Source organism: Hordeum vulgare, chromosome 1H (assembly GCF_904849725.1).
Source record: "Hordeum vulgare subsp. vulgare chromosome 1H, MorexV3_pseudomolecules_assembly, whole genome shotgun sequence".
NCBI classification, from domain to species: domain Eukaryota; kingdom Viridiplantae; phylum Streptophyta; class Magnoliopsida; order Poales; family Poaceae; genus Hordeum; species Hordeum vulgare.
In genome coordinates this window covers 100,605,445-100,631,443 of record NC_058518.1, presented here as the reverse complement: position 1 = coordinate 100,631,443, position 25,999 = coordinate 100,605,445, and positions in this window count along the sequence as shown.

The following is a 25,999-nucleotide window of genomic DNA, read 5'->3' as shown; positions in this document are numbered from 1 at the left end:
GGTGTGCACCCAACTTGCTTGCTCACGAAGACCTAGGGCAATTTTGAGGAAGCCCATCATTAGAATATACAAGCCAAGTTATATAATGAAAATCCCCACTAGTATATGGAAGTTTCAAAACAAGGGAGTCTCTATCATGAAGAACATGGTGCTATTTTGAAGCACAAGTGTGGAAAAAGATGATGGCATTGTCCCTTCTCTCTTTTTCTCTCTTTTTTTGTTCGGGCTCTTTGGCCTCTTTTCATTTTTTCTGTGTGGGCATCTTTGGCCTCTTTTTTTTATTTCCTCACGTGGGACAATGCTCTAATAATGATGATCATCACATTTTTATTTACTCGCAACTCAATACTTAGAGCAGTGATGACTCTATAGGAAATGCCTCCGGCAGTGTACCGGGATGTGCAACGATCTAGCTTAGTGTATGACGTTGAAACATCTCGCTAGCTATCTTACGATCATGCAAAGGCAATATGAAAGTGACGGCATAAGTCATGAGACAGAACGGTGGATTTGCATGGCAATATATCTCGGAATGGCTATGAAAATGCCATAATAGGTAGGTATGGTGGCTGTTTTGAGGAAAGTATATGGTGGGTTTGTGCACCGGCGAAAGTTGCGCGGCACTAGAGAGGCTAGCAATGGTGGAAGGTGAAAGTGCATCTATACCATGGACTCACATTAGTCATGAAGAACTCATATACTTATTGCAAAAGTTCTGTTAGTAATCGAAACAAAGTGCTAAACGCATACTCCTAGGGGAACGGTTGGTAGGTGTTTAACCATCGCGCGATCCCGACCGCCACACAAAGGATGACAATCAATAAATCAGTTATGCTCTGACTTCCTAACATAGCGGTTCACCATACGTGCATGCTACGGGAATCACTAACTTCAACACAACTATTTCTAGATTCACAACACCCTACTAACATAACTCTAATATTACCAAATCCATGTCTCAAAACTTAATTGTTAGGAATCAAACTTCTCTTTACTAATCAATGCACTTGAATTATGGAAGTTTTTATTGTATCCTCTTTGGATGCCTATCATATTTAGGACTACTTTCATAGCACAAGCCAATTACCAAGTTACTGAGATAGAGCACTCTCAAAAAGATATAAGTGAAGATCGAGAGTTTTTATTTCTACGAAATATGACACCGCCGTGCTCTACAAAGATTTCAGTGAAGCACTAGAGCAAAATTGCCTAACTCAAAAGATATAAGCAAAGCTCAAAGAGTATTCTAGGAAAATCACGATGAGTGCATATCCCTCTCAAAAAGGTGTGCAGCAAGCATGATTGTGACAAAACAAAAAGAAAAGACTCCTATAATACACGACGCCCCAAGCAAAACACATATCATGTGGTGAATAAAAATATAGCTCCAAGTAACGTTACCGATGGATTGAAGACGAAAGAGGGGATGCCTTCCCGAGGCATCCCCAAGCTTAGGCTTTTTGGTGTCCTTTAATTTGGATTGGGATGCCTCGGGCATCCCCAAGCTTAATCTCTTTCCACTCTTTATCTCATTGTCCATGAGAACATCACCCAAAACTTGAAAACTTCACAACACAAAACTTAAACAGAAACTCGTGATATCATTAGCATAAGAAAACAAACTACCAACTCTTTAGGTAGTGTGGTAAACTTGATTTCTATTTAGATTGATGTTAGATTACTGTATTCTCACTTTTCCATGGCTATTACCCCCGATACTATCCATAGTTTCATCAAAATAAGAAATCAACACAACAAAAACAGAATCTGTCAAAAACATACTAGTCAGTAGAAATCTGTATCCTTAGTATACCTACGGTATACAAACAATTCTGAAAAATTATGAAAGTTAGGGAAATTTGTGTATCAACGAGAAGCAAGAAGAATCAACTCAAAAGCTCTTTCTGGATAGGAATGAAAAATAATTTCGTGAGCGCAAAGTTTCTGTCTTTTTCAACACGATCAAACAACCATCACCAAAACTAGTCATACAGGTTCTACTTGGCACAAACACAAAAATAAACATAAAAAACACAATCATAACAGAATTATGATGGTGTGGACTCAACAAAACAGAAATTGAAAAGCAAAAATAAATTTATTCATTGGGTTGCCTCCCAACAAGCTCTATTGTTTAACGCCCTTAGCTAGGCATTGATAATTCAATGATGCTCACACAAAAGACAAGAATTGAAGCACAACGAGGGCATCATAAAGCATGTGAAAATCACATCTAAGTCTAGCATACTTCCTATGCATAGGCGTTTTATAGGGAAACAAATTATCAAGACAAGCAATAACGACCATATGCAAGGAAGAAGAAAGAGACAATAGCAATCTCAACATAACGAGAGGTGATTTAGTGATATGAAAGTTTCTACCACAATATTTTCCTCTCTCATAACTATTATATGTGGGATCATATTCAAATTCAACAATATAGCTATCACATAGGATATTCTTTTCATGATCCACATGCATGCAAAGTTGACGCTCTTCAAAAATAGTGGGATTATCATCAACTGAAGTCATGACTTCTCCAAACCCACTTTCAATATTATTGCAAATATCATATTCATCATGAGGCTTAAACAAATTTTCAAGATCATAAGAAAAATCATTACCCCAATCATGATAATTGCGACAAGTAGTGGACATAGCAAAACTAGCATCCCCAAGCTTAGGGTTTTGCATATTTTTAGCATGATTGACATTAATAGAATTCATAGTGAAACCATTGCAATCATGCTTTTCATTCAAGGAGCCCTCGTGAATCACTTCATAAATTTCTTCGTCACAATTTTCAGATTCACGCATCTCAAGCAAAACTTCATAAAGATAGTCAAGTGCACTCAACTCACTAGCAATTGGTTCAACATAATTGGATCTCTTAAAGAGAGTAGCAAGTGGATGAGGATCCATATTAATAGATTTTCAGCAAGCGAAGATGCAAGCATATTGAAGGCACATAGCACACAAGCAAAGGAAAGGCAAATGAAAAAGGCAAAAAAATGTAAATTTTGTTTTTTTAGAAGTGGGGGAGAGGAAAACGAGAGGCAAAAGGCAAAAAAAGTAAATGCAAGAGATGAGTTTGTGATAGTTACTTGGATAAGCTTCACTTAGAATAGTCCCCGGAGCCACAAATTGACACGTTGATGGGAGACTATTCTTGACTTGATACTCCCCGGCAACGGCGCCAGAAATTGGCACGTTGATGGGAGACTATTCTTGACTTGATCCTCCCCGGCAACAGCGCCAGAAATTCTTCTTGCTACCTCTTGAGCTTGCGTTGGTTTTTTCCCTTGAAGAGGAAAGGGTGATCCAGCATAGTAGCAGTAAGTATTTCCCTCAGTTTGAGAACCAAGGTATCAATCCAGTAGGAGTATCAAGACAAGTCACCAATGTACCTGCGCAAAAACAAACAAACTTGTACCCAACTCTATAAAGGGGTTGTCAATCCCTTCACGATTAATTGCAAGGTGATTTCCGAAGGTGGAAAGTGCAACAAACTAAAAGTGTGGAGCTGAAAATATGATGTGAAGTAGACCTGGGGGCCATAGTGTTCACTAGAGGCTTCTCTCATGATAGCAAGTATTACGGTGGGTGAACGAATTACTGTCGAGCAATTGATAGAACCGCGCAAAATCATGATGATATCTAAGGCAATGATCATACATATAGGCATCACGTCTGAGACAAGTAGACCGATACTTTCTGCATCTACTACTATTACTCCACACATCGATCGCTATCCAGCATGCATCTAGTGTATTAAGTTCATAACAAATGGAGTAACGCCTTAAGCAAGATGACATGATGTAGAGGGATAAATTCATGCAATAGATATAAACCACATCTTTTTACCCTTGGTGGCAACAACACGATACGTGCCTCGCTACCCCTTGTGTCACTAGGTGAGGACACCCCACGGTATGAACCCAAAACCAAGCACTTCTCCCATTGCAAGAATTATAGATCAAGTTGGCCAAACGAAACCCACAACTCGAAGAGAATTACAAGGATACGAAATCATGCATATAAGAGATCAAAGGAAACTCAAATAATAATCATAGATAATCTCATCATAAATCCACAATTCATCGGATCTCGACAAACACACCGCAAAAGAAGATTACATCGGATAGATCTCCATGAAGATCATGGAGAACTTTGTATTGAAGATCCAAGAGAGAGAAGAAGCCATCTAGCTACTAGCTATGGACCCGAAGGTCTGTGGTGAACTACTCAGCATCATCGGAGAGGCAATGGTGTTGATGAAGAAGCCCTCCGTGTCCGAATCCCCCCTCCAGCAGGGCACCAGAACATGCCCCAGATGGGATCTTGCGAAGACAGAAGCTTGCGGCGGCGGAAAAGTATTTCCGTGGCTTGATAACCCACAAGTATAGGGGATCAATTGTAGCCTTTCTCGATAAGTAAGAGTGTAGAACCCAATGAGGAGCTAAAGGTAGGACAAATATTCCCTCAAGTTCTATCGACCACCGATACAACTCTACGCACACTTTACGTTCGCTTTACCTAGAACAAGTATGAAACTAGAAGTACTTTGTAGGAGTGATAGGATAGGTTTGCAAGAAAATAAAGAACACGCAAATAAAAACTAGGGGCTGGTTAGATGAAGAAACAATTACGTTAGTTTAACGAGTGTGGAAAAGTGGTGGTAGGAGTTGCGGAATTGTCCCTAAGCAATTAACTACGTTACTAGACCGATAGCAAGTTTTATGTGGGAGAGGCCACTGCTAGCATGTCATCCCTTACTTGGAATTCTATGCACTTATGATTGGAACTATTAGCAAGCATCCGCAACTACTAATGATCATTAAGGTAAAACCCAACCATAGAAATAAGATATATTGGTCCCCCTTCAATCCCATATGCATCAATTTCTATGCTAGGCTGAAGCTTCTGTCACCCTTGCCGTCTGATGACCCACAAGTATAGGGGATCAATCGTAGTGCTTTCGATAAGTAATAATGTCGAACCCAACGAGGAGGAGAAGGCTCTCATAAACAGTTTTCAGCAACGTAATAACTGCAAGCACTGAAAGTAGCGGTAACAAGTGATGGTGTAATGAGGTGAAACGTAGCAAGCGAAAAGTAACAAGTAACTAGTAGTAGCAACGGTGCAGCAAGTGGCCCAATCCCTTTTGTAGCAAGGGACAATCCTGAACAAAGTCTTATAAGAGGAAAAACGCTCCCGAGGGCACACGGGAATTTCTGTCATGCTAGTTTCATCATGTTCATATGATTCACGTTCGTTACTTTGATAGTTTGATATGTGGGTGGACCGGCGCTTGGGTACTGCCCTTACTTGGACAAGCATCCCACTTATGATTAACCCCTCTCGCAAGAATCCGCAACTACGAAAGAGGAATTAAGACAAAGTCTAACCATAGCATTAAACTAGTGGATCCAAATCAGCCCCTTACGAAGCAACGCATAGACTGGGGTTTAAGCTTTTGTCACTCCAGCAACCCATCATCTACTTAATACTCCCCAATGCCTTCCTCTAGGCCCGAATATGGTGAAGTGTTATGTAGTCAACGTTCACATAACACCACTAGAGGAAAAACAACATACAGCTTATCAAAATACCGAACGAATACCAAATTCACATGACTATCATGAGCATGACTTATCCCATGTCCTGAGGAACAAAAGTAACTACTCACAAAGCATAATCATAATCATGATTAGATGTGTAATGAATAGCATCAAGGATCTGAACATAAACTCTTCCACCAAGTAATCCAACTATCATCAACTACAAAGAGTAATCAACGCTACTAGCAACCTTACAAGTACCAATCGGAGTCACGAGACGGAGATTGGTTACAAGAGATGAACTAGGGTTTGGAGAGCAGATGGTGCTGATGAAGATGTTGATGGAGATGAATCCCCTACGACGAGAGGAGTGTTGGTGATGACGATGACGATGATTTCCCCCTCCGGGAGGGAAGTTTTCCCGGCAGGATCGTCCTGCCAGAGCTCTAGATTGGATCTGCTCAAGTTCCGCCTCGTGGCGGTGGAGAATCCATGAAAAAGCTCCACCTTGATTTTTTTTCCGGATGAAACCCTTCATATAGCAAAAGAGGGGGGCAAGTGGGCCGCCAGGGTGCCCAAGCCCTGTTGCCACGGCAACCAGGCTTGTGGGCCCCTGGTTGCTCCCCTCTCACACTTCTTTCGCCCAGTATTTTTTATAAAATCCAAAAAAAATCCACGTTGATTTTCAAGGCATTTGGAGTTGCGCAGAATAGAGGACTCAGACTTGCTCCTTTTCCAGTCCAGAATTCCAGCTGTCGGTATTCTCCCTCTTCAAATAAACCTTGAAAAATAAGAGAGAAAAGGCATAAGTAAGGTTCCACAAAGTATAATAACAGTCCAAAAAGCGATAAATATCAACATGAAAGCATGATGCAAAATGGACGTATCAACTCCCCCAAGCTTAGACCTCGCTTGTCCTCAAGCGAAAACCAAGACCTAAAACATGTCCAAATGTTTAGGGATGAAGGTGTCGATAAAACAAAATATGGACATGAGGGCATCATGATCACGCATAGAACAGCAATGCATCATAGAGATTCTTATGGGAAAGTAACAATTCCTTCACGAAGCAAAGTATGAAACAAAAACCTTACCAAGAAGTGGCCAACAACCGTCCAAAGTCATTGAAGCAATTGCAATTTATCATATTATCAGAAAGAGTCAAATAAGAGCTTGAAAGCAAATTCACATACTCAATCATCTCTTTTTTTTCTACAATTGTTACAACTCACGTGGTACTCATGGTATCGAAGTTTCAGTTGGACACAGAGAAAGATAGGGACTTATAGTTTGCCTCCCAACCATTTACCTCAAGGGTAAAGTCAACAATAATAAAGCATAAGTACTTAGCTCCAAGTTGATATATGAATATAGATCTTTCCCAAGCACATGACGTTAACCAAGAAAAAGGCTAAATAAGGAATTGGTGAAGATCACCAAGACTCTTACAAGGGCAAAAAGTAAAGGTGCAAGATAGAACCTTCGCAGAGGGAAGCAGAGGTTGTCATGCGCTTTTGAGGTTTGTATGCGTGTCCTCTTAGTGCGGAGGAACGTCACTTTATATTGCCTCATATGATAAAGAACTTTATTATGCAGTATGTCGCTTTTATGTCTTCCTCATCACAGGTTCGTACAAAGCTTATTTTCCACACACTATGTAACATCCCAAATTATAAATTTTGGAATGTTAATATAATTATTAGATTGATTGTTTGTTTGATTGAGTGATTGAAACTTTAGTGAAATTTATAACTTTTTAAAACTTTTGAATGAGAGGGAATAAAATGACTTTCCCATTTTTCTTTTGAATTCAAATTCATCCATTTAAAATCAGTGAGAAAAGATAACATGACTTCTTCAACTATAAAGAATTTGGATGAATGTGGCACTTGAATTTTCCTTTGGTTTTTGATTTGAATTTTTAATTTTTATTTTGGCACAAGATTTCAACCACAAAATATTTCCTGACAATATACTTGCCAAGCAAGAAAGAGAGGAGGTAACATGACACCCCCAAAAAAATAAAAGTCAGAAGAAAATTAGTGCCAAAAATTTTAAAGACAAAATTTGGATTTTATTGGATTTTTTAAAAAATAAATTATAAAGTTTTTATTTCATGAAAAATAAAATGTTCATGTTGTAGGAAATTTTATTCTGAAAATTTTGATATATAATATGTCTATATAAAATATTTTATTGTTTCCTGTTTTTTGTTTTTTTTCGAAAAAAAAGAGGCTCACGAGGCCAACCGGCCAGCCAGCAATGTGTGCGCGCCCTGCGCGGGTGGCCAGCCGAAAAATGGCCCATGCGGACTCTTTTTCTCCTCTTTACGTATATGTTTAGTCCCACATCGCCTAAGTATGGACCATTAGACCTTCTTTCCACCTATAAATATAGACCCATAGGAGCATCCAAATATCATCTATTTCGGGTTAAATCAATCTTTTGATTTGACTAGGTTTTTTAAATAAAAATATTCTTTTCTCTTTGACGGGATTTCTCGAAGTCGTCTCCTCATTGGAATTAATTCTTACTCTCCATTCTAAAGGTATTTCTCTTCGTATTTTTTTAGTCCCGTAGTTTATTATTTCTAGACTAGTATTCCAACACTAATATATGATAGAGTAATTAGATATATTAATTAGTCTTCGTATTTACACATTAGTACTAGAATTCTTTTAGACATAGCACTTTTCTTCCGTAAAACAGCTTGACCCTGACTTTTCAAATAGCCATAACTTTCTACTCGTGTATCCGAATTAGATGAAACCAACGCCTAGAGTTTCGTCTTGATCCCACCTATCTGGTGAACCTATCATATCAACTTTTTGAAATTTTCAAATTTCGAAATTTGTTCACACTCATATTCAAACTTCTTTTGATCATATCTTTTTATCCGTAGCTTCGTTTTAGATGAATCCAATTGCGTCGGATTCGTATCAAAGTAATCTTCCCGTTTGTATCATTAGTTTTAACTTTTCAACTTATAATTTTGATCAAATCAGATTTATCTATTAGTGTCCAAAAGTGTTCGGATTGTTCTAAGCTGATTCAATGTTATATTGAAATATTTGTATCTTTTGATCCGCTATTTCAAATCTAGTAATTCCTTTTTTCTACATGTTCATATTGATCTCCTATATCCAGTAGCATCATTAGTTTCGACCTTTAAACCTTACAAATTTGAGCGATTCAAATTTGTATTCGAACATTCATTTGATCTTATCTCGCAAATCGTACCACCTTTTCAATTGATTCCTTTTACCCCTAAACACTCATGTCATATATTTTTGTACGTAACCATCGTATTTCAGTTGAACTTCTCTTGACCTTTTGAATGCAAATTCAATTCATACTTCAAATCGCTATAACTTGTGTTGTAGTGCTCCATTTCAATAAATTATTTCTACAAATAAATTTGTATGTCTTATACTATTTGTCAAATAACATTCATGTTGTTCTCCCAATATTTTTGATCATCTCCCATAGTGTATGCAAGTCGAGCTTATATAGCAATAGTTTATCGTCCATTAACTCTTTTGATCTCATTCATGCACCTTCACTTTACAACACACTTAGGACCTTTTTATTAAACCTTAGTATGTTGTTATTTTGCACCAAGACATGCTTTGTTCTTATGTTCTCTTGGTTCTTCCTTTTTGGCATGAATGTTTATTGAATGCTATTCGTTTACGATAGATTGCTCGTAGTGTGGCGAGTAGAATTATCAGGATTTTGAGAGTGACTATCCTCAGCAAGTAATATCAGGAAAGTCATTTGATCATGTATTACCTATGTTTTATGCATTGTAGTTCTACCCTTCAAACACCCAATTCCATGCTGAGTAGGTACTTGGAAATTATGGTTACATATTGTAGTATCATGTGGTAGGCACCCAACAACCCCGTTTCTTGGCCTGGGACGACAAATTTCATATTGCTATGCTGGAGTAGACGGGATTCTGGTTGAGAGTTTATCACGAGTGATGCGAGAATAATTTAATAAACAAGACCGGTTAAGTCAAGACTTTTCAAGACCTCGTGATGCAATGCAACTCTGGGTGAAGGACGGGTTATTGGCTCCCTGGATAAACCACTGGATGACCCGGGATGCTGGAGACGTGCCATGACATCTTGCGGAAAGCTTCACCCAGGCTCAAAGAGACGGACGGATATTTTCAAGAACCAAGGGTTACCTGCACAGCCACAAGTCATTATGGGCTCTGGCTTGGTTGGACAACATGGCGACTCTGGACAGGCGGTGCTAGCAGATGTAGAAGAACGGTAGGATTGGATGGGCAACGACAGGGATTGAGAGGGACCCGTTGAAAGACCATGTTTTGATCATCCGGCCTTCAAACACCCTGAAGTGCGAGGACATACCGGAGGCGATCAAATATTGTGGGGAACGTGTGCAAAACTGTGCAGAGTACTCAAACCTAATCGATTAGCCGTGTCCACGGTCATGGACAACTTGAGCCAAAGGAACTGAAGTTATCTGGATTTCTCAACACCATTATATATATTTGATGTGGGTAATATTCATAACTTGGGTATGAGAACTGGTTGGCGGAACCATCTCATTAACAACCAACTACGTAGTAATATTTTTCTTTTAGCCCCTCTCTTGATGTAGGAGAAAACTTTGCTTTTCGCTAAAAACTTACAGCCCCACCTGCCATATATGCATATAGTATAGATGATATTTTACCCCTCTCTTTTGTGACTTACCGGCATATTCAATATGCTGACCTACACGACTGCAACATCTTATGTTGCAGATATTTTCTTCGATGAGTAAGAGTACGATTCAAGGTTACGGTCTACACTCAACTTGCCGTTGGTGTTTATTGGGACTCCACTCCCTTGACTCCTTCCGCTAAGATTTTAAGGTATATATCAGTTTTACGCTATTTACATGTGGTTACACTCTGATATATACATTGATGTACTGTGTGTGCCCGCATACTGATCCAGGGATGGCATAGATACACAGAGGCTTGACTCGTTTTGAGTCGGGTCACTACAGAAATGGTATCAGAGCACATGTTGAATGTAGGACGTGACCCTAGAAACTAGAAACTTCTTAGGATAGGATCTCTCAAAAATCTTATTTTCGAGAACAACTTTCACTTCTCATCTCTTCTGATTTCATCAAATGTTCTCTCTCACCTCAAATAGTTATACAATCCCCTTACCCCTTTGACCTCATGAAGAATCAACGGAGTTCTACTTCAAAGTAAAGAGGATTTCACCGTGCATTTGAAGAATTGAAGCTACACCAACAGAAGACTCTCAAGACCCGAAGAACTCGAAGACCCTGAAGTGTTCGAATAATTATATGACCATTAGAAGTCCAAACCCCTTTTATATACCCATGTTAGATACGGAGATTTGTGAGCCATCATTGGTGTGTGTTTTCCGACGGCCACAAATAAAACCTATTCTCAAAAATATTGTTTGTATTGTGTGTATCTCCCTCCCTCTCTTACCCGTCTCATCCCCAAAACCTCAACCCTACCAGATGGAGTATGAAGCTGGACTTGTAGTCTCTGGACTAATGACCCAGCTAGAGGCTGAAATATGGATTCAGAACATGGAGAACCACTTCCTGAGCAACTTGATCTCAAGGAAGTATGAAGTGGAACACGCTCTCCAGTACTTTACCCAAAGTGCTGCTATCTGGTGGAAAATGCACCATGCCATGCAAGGATTTAGTGGAGCAGAAACATGGGACGAATTCAAGGACACTGTGTTAAGATCTTGTCTTATTCAAAAGTACTATGAAAGTTCGATGAAGAAGCCTTGTGCATGCAAGATTTGTGGAGAAATAGGACACACCCAGGAAGAACACAAGGATGGATGCCCTCATTGTGAAGAGAATCACCCAGGGAGGAATGTCCAACTAGTTAGGTGACTTGTTTCTTGTGTGAAGGAACCACCCACTACCCAGCTCAGTGTCACATACACCCCAAAGTACAACGAGTTGTCAAGCAGCAGGAAGAAGCAATGAAGGAAACACTCAAGAAAAAAAATTAGAAGAACTGGCTTGAATGAAGGAGTCCGGAAAGAAGAGAAAGTACACCAGCCAGAGTCAAATCCCTACACATAAAGACCTGAGTCATATCAGATGTTTCAAGTGTAAGGAATTGGGCCACTACAACAATATGTGCCCAGGAAGGAAGCAGGAAACCCAAGGAGCAAAAAACAAACACCAAGAAGCCCCGAGACTTGTCGGAACTCATTTGCTTTCGTTGCAAGGAAGTAGGACATTATGCTAGTAATAGTCCAGAGGGGAAGAAAGCTAAAAGATTGAGTAGTTAAGTTTTGACAATGGCAATAAGTGTGACATGAAGCACTCTTGTTTTCATGAGATTATGTAGTTAAATTTTGTAATGGAAGTCTCTAAGATTGTAATAACTTCATGGATTAATGGAATTTATGTGTCATGGTTTCCGATGTCGAAATTGTATGAGTTATTTCTCTATGAACAAATATCTCTGACCATTTCGAGGATATAAGAAAATATGGTCTATGCAGACATGAGTATATTTCATTTTAAGTGTGGTAGTAATCGGTAAACCCACAGGACCCAAGGACTAGGAATGTACCATGCATACCAAGAAGCCAAACCCACTGAATACAATCGAAGGAAATGTTGGATCATATCAAACTATGGGGGTGACAACAGAAGAATAGTGTACCTTGGAATTGGAAATTTGAGGAGAGACTTAATATGAGGAACAAACACTTTTGTTGGTACACAGACCAATGGAAGGGAAAATGAGTTCAAGGAATACAACCGGTAACAAGGATGCATCTCAAGATTTCATGAAGGTTGCCCCAAGAGCATGAAGGAATAAACTATGATGGATCAGCAAACGTTTTTCTTAGGAGCATACGAAAAACCTGAGAGTTGTGAAGTTACGATAGATGTTTTGTTCAGCTTGCAGAATCAATGGATTATCCGAACTTCGTTCGTGGACAAGAGAAATTCTGCAACGCTTGTGAGGATGCCCAAGTGTTAAATATGAGATTCACTAAACCTTATACAGAGTAATGATTTGGGTGCAGAATGGATTGATCACCACGATGACTTACTCTTTTCATTCTCTTGCTATTAGGAATGGTAAATTTAAGAGACTTACCCATAGCGAGAGACGACACTCTTTGAAGCTTTTGTTTATGCCTTAGAACGGTATGATGAAAGCCCCATGTACATGGCATTAGTTGTCACGCGTAGGAAATTTTACGGCGAGGATGAAACCAAGACCCTTCTCACTGCAGGATAACCACAAATGGTAGACCACCTTGAGAATCATCGGTAGGTTATTTAGAATGATCACGAGACTTGTCAGTTAAGAAGACCCAGTGACGGCAGAATCTTATATCAACAGAAGAGCACTCGATTTTGATGGAAAACATTATGAATATAATGGAAGAGCTTCACCAATGTAGTTACCATGAAGAATTTGAGGAGTCAGATGCCAAGATCCCAGAGGATTGTTAAAAATTTGAGGGACTAGTAACTCTCATTTTAAGTGTGGTAGCACCCCACTTTGCAGGAGATTGGATTTGTTAGAAGACCTCCAAAACCTAAACCTTTTCTTTCTAGCCTCTTCGAATCTCGAGGACGAGATTCATTTTAAGTGTGGTAGTTTGTAACATCCCAAAATTATAAATTTTGGAATGTTAATATAATTATTAGATTGATTGTTTGTTTGTTTGAGTGATTGAAACTTGAGTGAAATTTATAACTTTTTAAAACTTTTGAATGAGAGGGAATAAAATGACTTTCCCATTTTTCTTTTGAATTTAGATTCATCCATTTAAAATCAGTGAGAGAAGATAACATGACTTCTTCAACTATAAAGAATTTGGATGAATGTGGCACTTGAATTTTCCTTTGGTTTTTGATTTGAATTTTTATTTTATTTTTGGCACAAGATTTCAACCACAAAATATTGCCTGACAATATACTTGCCAAGCAAGAAAGAGAGGAGGTAACATGACACCCCCCAAAAAAATAAAAGTCAGAAGAAAATTAGTTCCAAAAAATTTAAAGAAAAAATTTGGATTTTATTGGATTTTAAAAACAAATAAATTTTATCAACTTTTTATTTTTTCAAAAATAAAATGTTCATGTTGTAGGACATTTTATTTTGAAAATTTTTATATATAATATGTCTATATAAAATATTTTATTGTTTCCTGTTTTTTGTTTTTTTTCAAAACAAAAACTAATTTGAAAAAAAAAAGAGGCTCACGAGGCCAACAGGCCAGCAAGCAATGTGTGCGCGCCCTGCGCGGGTGGCCGGCCGAAAAATGGCCCATGCGGACTCTTTTTCTCCTCTTTACGTATATGTTTAGTCCCACATCACCTACCTATGGACCATTAGACCTTCTTTCCACCTATAAATATAGACCCATAGGAGCATCCAAATATCATCTATTTCGGGTTAAATCAATCTTTTGATTTGACTAGGTTTTTTAAATAAAAATATTCTTTTCTCTTTGACGGGATTTCTCGAAGTCGTCTCCTCATTGGAATTAATTCTTACTCTCCATTCTAAAGGTATTTCTCTTCGTATTTTTTAGTCCCGTAGTTTATTATTTCTAGACTAGTATTCCAACACTAATATATGATAGAGTAATTAGATATATTAATTAGTCTTCGTATTTACACATTAGTACTAGAATTCTTTTAGACATAGCACTTTTCTTCCGTAAAACAGCTTGACCCTGACTTTTCAAATAGCCATAACTTTCTACTCGTGTATCCGAATTAGATGAAACCAACGCCTAGAGTTTCGTCTTGATCCCACCTATCTGGTGAACCTATCATATCAACTTTTTGAAATTTTCAAATTTCGAAATTTGTTCACACTCATATTCAAACTTCTTTTGATCATATCTTTTTATCCGTAGCTTCGTTTTAGATGAATCCAATTGCGTCGGATTCGTATCAAAGTAATCTTCCCGTTTGTATCATTAGTTTTAACTTTTCAACTTATAATTTTGATCAAATCAGATTTATCTATTAGTGTCCAAAAGTGTTCGGATTGTTCTAAGCTGATTCAATGTTATATTGAAATATTTGTATCTTTTAATATGCTATTTCAAATCTAGTAATTCCTTTTTTCTACATGTTCATATTGATCTCCTATATCCAGTAGCATCATTAGTTTCGACCTTTAAACCTTACAAATTTGAGCGATTCAAATTTGTATTCGAACATTCATTTGATCTTATCTTGCAAATCGTATCACCTTTTCAATTGATTCCTTTTACCCCTAAACACTCATGTCATATATTTTTGTACGTAACCATCGTATTTCAGTTCAACTTCTCTTGACCTTTTGAATGCAAATTCAATTCATACTTCAAATCGCTATAACTTGTGTTGTAGTGCTCCATTTCAATAAATTATTTCTACAAATAAATTTTTATGTCTTATAATATTTGTCAAATAACATTCATGTTGTTCTTCCAATATTTTTTATCATCTCCCGTAGTGTATGCAAGTCGAGCTTATATAGCAATAGTTCATCGTCCATTAACTCTTTTGATCTCATTCATGCACCTTCACTTTACAACACACTTAGGACCTTTTTATTAAACCTTACTACGTTATTATTTTGCACCAAGACATGCTTTGTTCTTATGTTCTCTTGGTTCTTCCTTTTTGGCATGAATGTTTATTGACTTTTATTCGTTTACGATAGATTTCTTGGAGTGTGGCGAGTAGAATTATCAGGATTTTGAGAGGGGCTATCTTCATCAAGTAATATCAGGAAAGTCATTTGATCATGTATTACCTATGTTTTATGCATTGTAGTTCTACCCCTCAAACACCAAATTGCATGCTGAGTAGGTACTTGGAAATTATGGTTACATATTGTAGTATCATGTGGTAGGCACCCAACCACCCCGTATCTTGGCCCGGGATGACAAATTTCATATTGATATGCTTGAGTAGACGGGATTCTGGTTGAGAGTTTATCACGAGTGATGCGAGAATAATTTAATAACCAAGACCGGTTAAGTCAAGACTTTTCAACTCTGGGTGAAGGACGGTTGATCGGCTCCCTGGAGAAACTAGTGGATGACCCGGGATGCTGGAGACGTACCATGACATCTTGCGGAAAGCTTCACCCAGGATCAAAGAGACGGACGGATACTTTCAAGACCCAAGGCTTACCTGCACAGCCACAAGTCATTATGGGCTCTGGCTTGGTTGGATAACGTGGCGACTCTGGACAGGCGGTGCTAGCAGATGTAGAAGAACGGTAGGATTGGATGGGCACCGACAGGGATTCAGAGGGACCCGTTGAAATACCATGTTTTGATCATCCGGTCTTTAAACACCGTGAAGTGCGAGGACATACCGGAGGCGATCAAATCTTGTGGGGAACGTGTGCAAAACTCTACAGAGTACTCAAACCTAATCGATTAGCCGTGTCCACGGTCATGGACAACTTGAGCCAAAGGAACTGAAGTTATCTGGATTTCTGAACACCATTGTATATATTTGATGTGGGTAATATTGATAACTTGGGTATGAGAACTGGTTGGCGGAACCATCTCATTAAGAACCAACTACGTAGTAATATTTTGCTTTTAGCCCCTCTCTTGATGTAGGAGAAAACTTTGCTTTTCGCTAAAAACTTACAGCCCCACCTGCCATATATGCATATAGTATAGATGATATTTTACCCCTCTCTTTTGTGACTTGCCGGCATATTCAATATGCTGACCTACACGGCTGCAACGTCTTTTGTTGCAGATATTTTTCTTCGACGAGTAAGAGTACGATTCAGGGTTACGGTCTACACTCAACTTGTCGTTGGTGTTTATTGGGACTCCACTCCCTTGACTCCTTCCGCTGATATTTTAAGGTATATATCAGTTTTACGCTATTTACATGTGGTTGCACTTTGATATATACATTGATGTACTGTGTGTGCTAGCATACTGATCCAGGGATGGCACTGATACACAGAGGTTTGACTCGTTTTGAGTCGGGTCGCTACACACTAATAGATCATACATATTAGTGAGCAATTTTTATTGCTTGTAGCAATGAAAACTTACTTGAGGGATCTTATTCAATCCATAGGTAGGTATGGTGGACACTCATGGCAAAACTGGGTTGAAGGTTTGTGGATGCACAAGTAGTATCTCTACTTGGTGCGGGAGTTTTGGCTAATATGAGGTGGAAGCAATCATCACATGCTAAGGGATCTCTAATCATATAACATTGTTTGGAACTAAGTAAACAAAATTAATTATGTTGTCTTCCTTGTCCAACATCTACTTCTAGGCATGTAATAGTTTGGTGAGTGCTCACAATTATAGAAAGTGTCTAAGATAATATATTTATTTGTGAACCTCTCTTTCCTTATTACTTCTTATTAATTGCAACAATGACTGGGGTCTATGTTGGTCTATTCTCAACAAGTTTCAATCATCATACTTGTGGGATGTGAAGCTATCACTTTCCATAAGATCATCTCATGATCTTTCATGCTATCGTTCTTTTCATACTTTTGATCACAGCACAAAACAAAGCCCTTGACTAAGATACTCTTTATTATAAAGCTCGCAAGCTCAAATACATCGGGGGAGACACAATGCAAAAGACTCAAACTAAACACTAAAGACTTATTCCACTAAGAGAAGAAATAAAACTGAAAATGAAAGAACTAAAACAAAGGTAAAAGCAAAAGATATAAAGGTGACACGATACCAGGGCAACTCCCCCAAGCTTGGCAAAAGCCAAGGGGGTTGCCCATACCAATGCTTAGTTGTCTTCCTTTGGTGGTGATGGTGGTGGTGTTGTTGGAGTAGTCTGATCCTCCGTCTTCCAAGGCATAGCTGCTCCATCGTGGCAGGATGAACGAATCGTCGGAATCCTCAAATCTGCAGCCAACCGTATTGATTTAAATCTATACTCATACTCACAGTTTTGGTTCTGCAGGTCATAGATCTAGCCCTGGAGTTGATCAACCCTGTCACAGATCCTGGAGAGGTTCTTCCCAATACCAATGGCGTCCATCTTGTGATTGCTGGTGAACTCTGTGATCATCATGTGGTTGGCGTTGAGTCCACGCTCCACCATCCCCTGGCACTTGAAGACTTGTTGCTCCATTGCTTCGAGCCTCGTCTCCACGCTTCCGGTCTTCTTAGGCCCCTCAACATCACGGATGTGCAACATCCCCTCGCTCATCTTGATAGATTGGGGGTGCTGCAACACTTCCGTGAGGTAAGGATTGATGACCTTCTCGAAGATCTTGTCCTTAGGAACTTTTGGGGAAGTCATGACGATCTAGATCTGCAGCAGAAACGGGCTCGAAATGAAAACAGAGGAAAACTGCGTGATACGGAGATCAAAACCCTCGGGCATATATATAATGATTTTTTTCTGGACCGGAAGGAGTGCTTCGCAAGAAAACGGAGTCCGGGAGGCACACGAGCTGCCCACAAGCCCTGTTGTCGCGGCAAGGGGGAGGCCGCGGCAACCAAGCTTGTGGCCACCTCGTGCGCTCTTCGGACTGCTTTTTATTTTTCTAATTTTCCATAAATTCCAAAACGGAGAAAATTTTCTATTGGAAAAATTTCGGAGTCCAATTACTTACCGAAACAGATACCTCTTGGTTTTCAGGGTCTGGAACATGATGATAAACATCCCTTATATACTCCTCTGGAGTTATGATATTGATGATATTGGTCTCAACATTTATGGGAGTACCAGAGATGTAATGCTTGATTCTTTGCCCATTTACCACCCTAGGAAAATTACCTTCCGTGTTATTGATTTTGATGGCACCGGAACGATATACTTCCTCGACAACGTAGGGACCTTCCCATTTAGAGAGAAGCTTGCCTGCGAAGAATCTTAAACGAGAATTGTATAGCAGGACATAATCACCTACATTGAACTCTCGTTTTTGTATTCTTTTATCGTGCCACCTCTTAACCTTTTCCTAGAACAACTTGGCATTCTCATATGCCTGGGCCCTCCATTCATCTAATGAGCTGATATCAAACAACTGCTTCTCACCGGCAAGTTTGAAATCAAAGTTGAGCTCTTTGATTGCCCAATAAGCTTTGTGTTCCAGCTCAAGAGGTAAATGACAGGCCTTACCGTAAACCATTTTATACGGCGACATGCCCATGGGATTCTTATAAGCAGTCCTATAAGCCCATAGTGCATCGTCAAGTTCGCTAGACCAATTCTTTCGAGATCTATTGACGGTCTTTTGTAAGATCAATTTGATCTCCCTATTACTCAACTCCACTTGACCACTAGACTGAGGATGGTAAGGAGATGCAACTCTATGGTTGACATCGTACTTAGCGAGCATCTTGCGGAAAACACCATTAATGAAGTGTGAACCGCCATCAGTCATCAGATATCTAGGGACACCAAATCTTGGGAAAATGACTTCTTTAAGCATCTTAATAGAGGTGTGGTGATCAGCATTTTTAGTGGGGATAGCTTCCACCCACTTAGTGACATAATCCACAGCAACTAAGATGTGAGTATACCCATTGGAACTCGGGAAAGGTCCCATATAATCAAAGCCCCAGACATCAAATGGTTTAATGATCAGTGAATAGTTCATAGGCATTTCCTGACGTTTGCTAATGTTCCCTATTCTTTGACATTCGTCACAAGACAAGACAAACTTACGGGCATCCTTGAATAGAGTGGGCCAATAGAAACCTGATTGCAATACCTTATGAGCAGTTTTGTCTCCAGCATGGTGTCCTCCGTGGGCCTCGGAATGACACTTCTGCATGATGTGTCCCTGTTCATGTTCAGGCACACAACGTCTAATAACACCATCTACTCCTTCCTTATAAAGGTGGGCATCATCCCAAAAGTAGTGTCTCAAATCAAAGAAGAATTTCTTCTTTTGCTGGTAGGTGAAACTGGGTGGTATGTATTTGGCTATGATATAGTTTGCGTAATTAGCATACCACGGTGCACTATGTGAAGTGTGGATGACATACAATTGCTCATCAGGAAAACTGCCATCAATAGGTCGTGGGTCATCAAGGACATTCTCTAGCCTAGACAAGTTATCTGCTACAGGGTTATCAGCACCCTTTCAGTCAACAACGTGCAAATCAAATTCCTGTAGCAGGACAACCCATCTGATTAGTCTAGGCTTAGCGTCCTTCTTCTCCATAAGGTACTTAATAGCAGCATGATCAGAGTGAAAAGTGACACTGCAGTCAACTATATAAGATCTTAACTTTTCACATGCAAACACGACTGCTAAAAACTCCTTCTCCGTAGTGGCGTAGTTTCTTTGGGCACTGTCTAGAGTTTTACTAGCGTAGTGAATGACATTCAACTTCTTGTCAACTCTTTGTCCTAGAACAGCACCAACAGCATAACCACTAGCATCGCACATGATTTCAAAGGGCAAGTTCCAATCAGGTGGTTGAACAATAGGTTTGGTTATTAAGGCCTTCTTAAGTATTTCAAAAGCTTCCTCACAATCCTCATCAAAAACAAAAGGAACATCCTTCTGCAAGAGGTTGGTAAGAGGCCTAGAAATCTTAGAGAAGTCTTTAATGAACCTCCTATAAAAACCAGCATGACCCAGGAAACTTTGTATACCTCTGACCTATGTGGGGCAAGGCATTTTCTCAATTGCATCAACCTTAGCCTTATCAACTTCAATGCCTCTCTCAGAGATTTTGTGTCCTAAGACGATGCCTTCATTAACCATGAAGTGGCACTTCTCCCAGTTCAAGACGAGGTTCGTATCTTTGTATCTCTGTAAGAATCGATCAAGGTTGCTGAGGCAATCGTCAAAGGAAGAACCGTAGACGAAGAAATCATCCAGGAAAACCTCAACAATCTTTTTACAAAAGTCAGAGAATATAGCCATCATACATCTTTGAAAGGTGGCAGGTGCATTGCACAAGCCAAAAGACATGCGTCTATAAGTGAAGGTATTGAAGGGGCATATGAAGGTGGGTTTCTCTTCATCAGATTGTGCAACGGGTATTTGTGAGAAACCTGAATAACCATCTAGAAAGCAGAAGTGTGTGTGTTTAGATAACCTTTCTAGCATCTGGTCGATAAACGGCAAAGGATAATGGTCCTTCCTGGTTGCCTTGTTCAGTTTCCGGAAGTCTATCACCATCCTATAGCTAGTAATAATCCTCTGCTAGATTAGTTCATCCTTATCATTAGGGACGACGGTGATACCTCCCTTCTTAGGTACGCATTGTACTGGACTTACCCAATCACTATGAGCAACAGGATAAATGATTCCTGATTCTAGAAGCTTCAATATTTCTTTTCTCACGACCTCTTTCATCCTCGGATTTAGTCTCCGTTCATGATCAGCAACTGGTTAAGAATCAGGATCAGTTTTAATCTTGTGCTGACATAGCGTGGGGCTAATACCCTTAAGATCATCAAGAGTATATCCAATAGCAGCACAGTGCTTCCTCAAAGTTTTTAATAACTTCTTCTCTTTGTGATTCGAGAGGTGAGCACTAATAATAACAGGATATATCTCCTTCTCATCAAGATAGGCATACTTAAGAGTATCTGGTAACTGTTTTAGCTCGAACACAGGATCGCCCTTTGGTGGGGGGGATCCCCAAGCAGTTCAATAGGAAGATTATTCTTGAGAATAGGATATTGTTCTAAGACAATTTATTTATCTCATCTCTTTCCTCCATATGCATATCATTTTCATGCTCTAGCAGATATTGCTCTAAAGGATCCGGAGGAGGTACGAAAATAGAGGCAAGAGCAATGATTTCATCCCTACGAGATGACTCTTTTTCATGGGGTTGTCTTCCAAACTTGGAGAAGTTAAATTCATGAGACACACACTCGAAACTAACCGTGACAGTCTGTTTAATGAAATCAATGTGAGCATTGACAGTGTTGAGAAAGGGTCTACCAAATATGATGGGACAAAAGCTATCTTGTGCAGTAGCCTGGACGAGGAAATCAGTAGGACACTTCGTCTTACCACACAAGACTTCTACATCTCTCACAATTCCCAGAGGGCAGATAGTGTCTCTATTTGCTAGCGTAATAGTGACATTAATGGGTTCTAACTCAGCAGGTGCAATCTCATCTTTGATTTCATCATATAGGGAACGGGGTCTAACACTAGCACCCATATCACATAAACCATGGTAACAGTGATCTCCTATCTTGACAGAAACAACGGGCAGGCCAACTACAGGTCTGTATTTGTCTTTCGCGTGAGGTTTAGCTATTCTAGCGGAGTCCTTTCAGAATTTGATAACATGCCCGTCTATGTCTTCGGCTAAGAGATCTTTGATAATAGCAACACTAGGTTGAACTCTAATTTCCTCAGGGGGTGCAAGTGGTCTAATGTAACCCATACGTATCAGAGTTGGACCTTTAGAATAATCCTTTTTCCTAGCAGGGTATGGTGGTTTCTCAGCGTAGGCACAAGGAACAACAGGATCACTAAAGGCAATGACTTTCTCCTCAACTAGATTGGGTTTAACTATGTTGATTTCTACATGAGGATGATACTTAAACCACTTCTCTTTGGGAAGATCAACATGAGTAGCAAAAGATTCACATAGAGAAGCTACTATCTCAGAGTCAAGTCCATACTTAGCGCTAAAATATCTAGAAGTGTTTGTTTCAACAAAAGATTTAACGCAATCAAACTGGAAATTCATACCTGACTCCTTACCTTCTTCAAGCTCCCAATTTTCAGAGTTACATTTGATTCTTTCCAATAAATTCCACTTGTGGTCAATATCCTTCTTCAATAAAGAACCGATACAAGAAGTGTCAAGCATGGTACGATCTTCATGAGAAAGCCGAGCATAAAAGTTTTGAGTGATAATTTCTCTCGAGAGCTCATGATTGGGGCATGAATATAGCATTGATTTAAGACTCCCCCAAGCTTGAGCTATGCTTTCCCTGTCACGAGGCCAAAAGTTATAAATATAATTCCGATCACGATGTACTAAATGCATAGGATAAAACATTTGATGAAATTCCAATTTCAACCAATTGTAGTCCCATGATCCAATATCATCACATAGCCTATACCATGTCAACGCCTTATCCTTCAAAGATAAAGGAAAGACATTCTTCTTTACCTCATCCTCGGGCAAACCTGCAAGCTTAAATAAACCACAATCTTCATCTACATAGATTAGATGCAAGTCTGGATGTGAAGATTCATCTCCTGTAAAAGGATTAGCCAGCAGTTTCTCAAGCATACCCGAAGGAATTTCATAAAAGATATTTTCAGTAGGTACCTCAGGTTGAGGAACAACTCCTCGTGCTTTCGTTCCAGGTGAAGATACCCCGAACAAACTCCTCAAAGGAACAGTTTCCATAGTGACAAGTGACAATAAATTTCAGCACAGTATATAAATGTTTCCTTACCAAATTCCACTTACCAAAGGTGCTTCCTCCCCGGCAACGGCGCCAGAAAAGAGTCTTGATGGCCCACAAGTATAGTGGATCAAATGTAGTCCTTTCGATAAGTAAGAGTGTCGAACCCAACGAGGAGGAGAAGGCTCTGATAAAGGGTTTTCAGCAAGGTAATAACTGCAAGCACTGAAAGTAGCGGTAACAAGTGATGGTGTAGTGAGGTGAAAGTAGCAAGCGGAAAGTAACAAGTAACAAGTAGTAGAAACGGTGCATCAAGTGGCCCAATCCCTTTTGTAGCAAGGAACAAGCCTGAACAAAGTCTTATAAGAGGAAAAACGCTCCCGAAGACACACGGGAATTTCTGTCATGCTAGTTTCATCATGTTCATATGATTCACGTTCGTTACTTTGATAGTTTGATATGTGGGTGGACCGGCGCTTGGGTACTGCCCTTACTTGGACAAGCATCCCACTTATGATTAACCCCTATCGCAAGCATTCGCAACTACGAAAGAAGAATTAAGACAACGTCTAAACATAGCATTAAACTAGTGGATCCAAATCAGCCCCTTATGAAGCAACGCATAGACTGGGGTTTAAGCTTCTATCACTCCAGCAAACCATCATCTACTTACTACTCCCCAATGCCTTCCTCTAGGCACAAATATGGTGAAGTGTTATGTAGTCGACGTTCACATAACACCACTATAGGAAAAACAACATACAACATATCAAAATACCGAACGAATACCAAATTCACATGACTATTATTAGCATGACTTATCCCATGTCCTCAGGAACAAAAGTAACTACTCACAAAGCATAATCATAATCATGATCAGAGGTGTAATGAATAGCATCAAGGATCTGAACATAAACTCTTCCACCAAGTAATCCAACTAGCATCAACTACAAAGAGTAATCAACACTACTAGCAACCTTACAAGTACCAATCGGAGTCGCGAGACGGAGATTGCTTACAAGAGATGAACTAGGGTTTGGAGAGGAGATGGTGCTGATGAAGATGTTGATGGAGATGACTCCCCTCCGACGAGAGGAGTGTTGGTGATGACGATGACGATGATTTCCCCCTCCGGGAGGGAAGTTTCCTCGGCAGGATCGTCCTACCGGAGCTCTATATTGGATCTCCTCAAGTTCCGCCTTGTGGCGGCGGAGAATCCATGAAAAAATTCCACCTTGATTTTTTCCGGATGAAACCCTTCATATAGCAAAAGAGGGGGGCTAGTGGGCCGCCAGGGTGCCCACAAGCCCTATTGCCGCGGCCTGGGGGGTAGGCCGCAGCAACCAGGCTTGTGGGCCCCTAGTTGCTCCCCTTTGACACTTCTTTCGCCCAGTATTTTTTATAAAATCCAAAAAAAATCCACGTTGATTTTCAGGGCATTTGGAGTTGCGCAAAATAGAGGACTCAGACTTGCTCCTTTTCCAGTCCAGAATTCCAGCTGCCGGTATTCTTCCTCTTCAAATAAACCTTTCAAAATAAGAGAGAAAAGGCATAAGTAAGGTTCCACAAAGTATAATAACAATCCAAAAAGCGACAAATATCAACATGAAAGCATGATGCAAAATGGACGTATCACCCTCCAATACATAGTCCTATCAACATATTACTAACCCCATGGTGTGATCCACGAGCGCGCTCATATGATGGGAACCAAAGTACAACAACATAACCACAAGCAAATTAAACCAATCATAGCAATTCATAAATCACCGACAGGACAACGAAAATCTACTCACACATCATAGGATGGCAACACATCATTGGATAATAATATGAAGCATAAAGCACCATGTTAAAGTAGAGGGTACAGCGGGTTGCGGGAGAGTGGACCGCTGAATATAGATGGGGGAACGTGATGGAGGTGTTGGTGAAGATGACGGAGGTGTTGGTGTAGATCGTCGTCACACGATGATGTCCCGGGCGGCGTTCCGGCGCTGCCGGGAGAGAGCCCCCATTCTCCTTCTTCTTCCTTGACCTCCTCCCTAGATGGGAGAAGGTTTTCCCCTCTGGCCCATGGTCTCCATGACGTCGGAGGGGCGAGAGCCCCTCCGAGATTGGATATCTCTCTCTCTCTGTCCTTCTGTTTTTGCGCTCCCAGATTCTGGCTTTCACCGTTTCTTAAATTCCTCGAGATCCGTAAATCCGATTGGGCTGAAATTTTAACACGATTTTCTTCCGGATATTAGTTTTCTTGCCGCGAAAGAAGGGCCCCAACCGCCTTAGGGATTTTTCACAAGCCTGTCATGCGCGGCACCACCCCCAAGCCGCGGCTAGGGGGCTTGTGACCCCCTCGGGCATCGTTTCGCGTTGATTCTTCTTCCCAAAAATCATAAATATTCCAAAAAAATGCCGTAGGGTTTTTATTGCATTTGGACTTCGTTTGGTATGGATAATCTGCGAAACCAAAAACATGCAACAAACAGGAACTGCCACTGGGCACTGGATCTATATGTTAGTCCCAAAAATAGTATAAAAAGTTGCCAAAAGTATATGAAAGTTGTAGAATATTGGCATGAAACAATCAAAAATTATAGATACGACGAAGACGTATCATGGCTCTCTCTAGCGTTTTGATTTTTGGAGAATTTATAGGCAGAAGAAGTAGGGCAGAGGAGCCACGGGGAGCCTACAAGCCTACTAGCCCCCCCCCCCAGGTCAGGGCTGGTGGGCTTGTGACCTCCTCCGAGGTCCTTTGCCTTAGTTCTCGAGTTTCCTGCTTATCTTCTGTTATGGAAAAAATCATTTCGCAGGTTTTATTCCATTTGGACTCCGTTTAATATTCTCCTTCTCCTCTGAAAAAGGTCAAAAACACAGAAAAAACAGAAACTGGCACTTGGCACTGAGTTAATAGGTTAGTCCCAAAAAGATATAAAATAGCATATTCATGCATACAAAACATCCAAAGTTGACATGATAATAGCATGGAACCATCAAAAATTATAGATACGTTGGAGACGTATCAGAGCTCCGACGAGCTGCGGGGCACCTAGGGCGCGCGAAGGCTG